A 4,396-nucleotide genomic window follows, 5' to 3' on the forward strand; every position below is an offset into this window, starting at 1 on the left:
GCCCCATACTGCAAACAGGTGTTTTACGAATCCGCCCCCCACGCTGACACCGCTGTTTATTTCGACCAACTTCCAGGGTTTCCATTTCTACCCTCGGCTAAGGGTTAAAAAAATGAAACCACGCAGTAGATGACAGCATCAAATCACATCGTTTATACTTTATTTTCCTGTTTGGTTTTATATTTGCCTGTGTTCCAGAAAAAGCAAGTCCTGAGGAGAAACACTGGGCCCTTGGCAGTTAATTGGTGAACATTTTCTGTATTATGACCGATCACCAGCTAAGCCTCTTTTTAGTGGTTTCTTTCCATGGTAAGGAGAGAACCTAAGAATTAGCCTGCAAGAGCAGCAGTGGAGGTTTAACACTGACTCACTTGTAACACTGCAAACTGATTTATGTGTAAACATGTCAGAGTAAGAATGATCAGTTCCCCAGTTTCACCAGCAACAAAGCCGCCCAATGTCCAAGAGGGCTTTTTCTGTTATCTTATCATTTGTGTTGGAGAAAGAAATAAATGCATCGCAATAACAAATTGAATCTGGACAAAATGAAATTCAATTTGTTTAACATGCTTCAATTTTTTATAGGCAGGAGAGACATGTTGCTGTTGGTTCAATGGAGTCTTTGTGCAGGGACAGCGGTCAAAGAAGAACTTTTGGGGTAATACACTTTTAGCTGAGCATGAGCAAGCATTTGAACTCCTATGTCTTTTTTTTTTCCTGGCTTGCATTTGCTTTGAGTCTGTGTTCATAAATGCATTAATATAGCATTTAGCAGTTGCTTTATAGATATTTAAAGTATCTATACTGAAACATCTGCCTTACAAAGTGCAAGCTTTTGTCTTTCAGTCATAAAGGTTTTTTTTTTTTTTTTTTAAATCTTGATTCTGTGGCTTGGTCACAAGGACTGCATGAGGCAGACAACACTGGGTGTGATACAGAACTAAATACGCCGTGAATCTGTCTATTTTGGGGCAATAGCTCCACAGAGTGCAGCTGCAGAAATGTTTTCAAGATTTATATCTTATCCAGTGACCGAATGAAGCAGAGGATGAGAAGAACAAATGTAAGTTTATAGAAAATACGCTAGAGAAATCCCAGCATCCTGAACCTTGTTATGTACTATTAGGTGTAGAAGCTTTGGTAAAGTATCTATTTTTTTAATTCTGTGGGAAAGAAGGAGGGAGGATGTGAAGCATTTCCTGAATGGATACATTTTCACATTATGGCGCAAGACAGAGAGCAACTCTGCCATCCTGCATGAAGTGAAACTAATCTAATTCACTTTGAGGAATGTACGTGGGCCAATGCATACAAGGTGTGAGGCAGCAGCCTGTAAACAAAACTCTTGAAGGCTTTAATTAGAAACTGACACGCAGACAATATAGCTTTTGAAGGCCTAAATATAACCTAAAATTGGTACTTCTGTGACTTTAGCAAATTGCTGAGGTTTTATTGTAATGTCTGTGTAGACAGGTTTTAAGAAGACAATATATCCCCAAATCCCAAACAAGTCCCCTTAAATGCACTGTGTTAAATTGCTTCAGAAATGTCTGTACTTGTATGTAGTCGTGAGGGTTTACAATGTGGAGAAGGACAAAAGCTGGCTTGAGAGTAGCACCCTGTGTTAGTAGGAAGGGAAAAATCCCCTTTGAAACTTTCAAAAGAAAAAAACTCAACCCTGATTGCAAACAGTTTAGGCATATGTGATTTTCTTTGGGGACTTCTTGTTTATCCGTGTTTGCAGCGGACAAACAGTGTTGTATGTAACGTTATGAAAGTGTAAAGTGGGACTTAACCAGTGTCTATGTGTGTGCGACTTGAGCTGTGGCTTAAACTAATTGTCTGTGTAGTGAAGCATTAGCTGTTTCCTGTTCTGCTGACAGCTTTGTCATTGGCGGTCAAACTTTGCAGTGGGCTAAACATGCCACGCTCCAGACCGCACTCCAGTTAAATAGCTTTTATTGGGTGACTTTTCGCCAGGCTAAATGGGGATACATTTTATTCGCGGTGTTTGGGGAGAGCCCGAGGTGTGTACGGCCAACATAAGTGGAAAGGCTTTGCAACTTAAAGGAGCCCTTACCTTCCGGCACTTTTTTATTACAACTACTGTTTACATCTCCCAATACATCCTAAGTATTTCCATTATTAAGTTTGGACAAATCATTTGCCTGGGGTTCAAGGTAGTATGCCATTGAAACATGATCCTACTGTTGATCTTATTACTGCCAAACCAAACAAGCAGAAATCAATTTCAGCAGGAAAGGTAAAGGAAGAAGGAAAAAAAAAAAAGAGGAAATTAGATCAAAACGATTGGGGCCGGTGGTTGCAGCTGTGGATTGTAGGAGAGAGGTGGGGCCAGGAGGTATATATGCCAAGAGTGTTTGCTCATTGCCCAAACAAGTCAACAAACAGCGAGCGGTAATTTTTTTTAAAGCATTAAAATATGAGGCCTTTTTTACAAAGCTGCCCCCCTCCCAACACACACACACACACACACACACACACACACACACACGCACACACACGCACACACACACACACGCACACACCTCTGCCCTGAAGGTGAAATCAGACACCTCGGATTACATTTTCTTTTCATACTTGTCACATACTGTGCATGGATTTACAGACTCACTTCGCGCAGTGAGAAAGTATGTTCCAGCTGCTTTGGCACTAATAAGGCTTCAAGTTTGATTGTTTGACAGTTCAAAGAATTTTGTACACCATGTTTAAAAAATCTCATAACGTGGATTAAGATTAATAGAGTGTTAGTGAAAATATAGATCCTGTTGATCACTGGACTGGGCATCCTGTATTCATTATTAACTGTTGGGAAGTTAATGAAAGCATAAATAATAATAACAATTAATAACAGACTCTAAATACATACTGCACACTGTTTTTTTTGTTGTTTGTCTTTTTGGAAATACGGTACAGAAGTGTCCCAACTAAAGCCAAAGACAATGTGCACATTTGAAGAAGAAAGAGTAAGAAATGGGTGTGACAAATTAGTAGTACAAGGAAACAAAACGCAGGGGTTCTGGCAGGAGGCCTCTTGGAGCTCCTATAAAATACTAACTCATAGTATATCTGATATCTCAAAGAGGAAAGGAAAGTGGGACAGTGGGAATACTATTAACAGCAGATGAGTGATGTCGTGGAAAAGGTACCACGTTTGGCAACTTTTATGTCTTCACATCCTACGCCTTCTTGAGACGGTGACAAATACACCTTTTAACTGTGTGTTTGTGCGCAGCTACAAGCATGCGTGTACATATGCAAATACACGCAAGGACCCATATACATGCTAACTGTTAGGTTTTTTCCCTTAAATTAAGTCTTCTAGTTTAACCAACCTCTCTTTCTGAAAGTACTCACATTGTTCATAAACTAAGAAATCTCATTGTGTGTGTTTGTGTGTGCGTGCGTGTGTGTTTGTGTGTGCGTGCGTGTGTGTGTGTTTGCACATGTGCATGCAGATTTTGGCAGGATGTTGTTCTGGATATAATTTGCCTACGGTGACAACAAAAAGATAGGTCGGGGTGAGAATTGCATTGCAAACTTATTTCTAAGGTCATTATGCCCCGTATTACAAAACAAACAGGGTCATTGTACTTTCCCATTGGTTAGACCCTCATTTGCATAGTCAGCTGAAATGAAAGATCACGCACGTTTCGAATGTGTTAATGTACCAACAGAATATATGTAGTGTTGTGTAACTGCAAAGTTGCTTAAATTATCATTTGTAAAACAGCTTGTTGCATTTAAAAAAAAAGTAAAGGAAGAAAAATGGTTCCTCTCCAGCTGCATTAGCATTGTGTTAGGCACCGCAGTGTTTCTGGTACCGGTTGCGCAGGCTGTGCAGAATTCTACAGACTTTCCCCTTTTACAGCTTGCAACAGTGACAGCAATCAGTCATCAGGTTGGCCTTTCTCTCTGTGTGTAAATCTTTGGGAATGTGCAGAGGCTCTTTGTTAACACACAGTTGATTTTCTGGCTTTGCTGCTTTATATAGCTTTGCAAGTTTGGCAAGGACCACTAGCAAGCTGCAGAACATGCACATACAGTTCGCAAGCCAGAGTGCATATGCACACAATAAGAGTTACGAGAGACCATGGAAACTGTGGTATTGGGTCGGAGTTACGTAAAGTTTTAGCAGAAGGTATTTGGACATTAGAAAACATAGATATATCAAGTAACACACTAATGACTTGAATGACATTTCAATAACTCCAGGCTGTTCTAGACTAACTTTGACTTTAATTGTGTCAATTAAAAACATATACTGAGTTAAGCCAGTCTTAAATCCACCTTTGATTACATGTTATGTTGTGTTCTAGTCTAACTAATAGTACAAGGAATCACGTGCATATTTTTTTTCCATTTTTTTCCTTCT

This window comes from Mchenga conophoros, linkage group LG9 (assembly GCF_057382185.1).
Source record: "Mchenga conophoros isolate Kocher_MC1m ecotype Shallow Benthic linkage group LG9, M_conophoros_male_GT1.1, whole genome shotgun sequence".
In the NCBI taxonomy this organism is placed as follows: Eukaryota; Metazoa; Chordata; class Actinopteri; order Cichliformes; family Cichlidae; genus Mchenga; species Mchenga conophoros.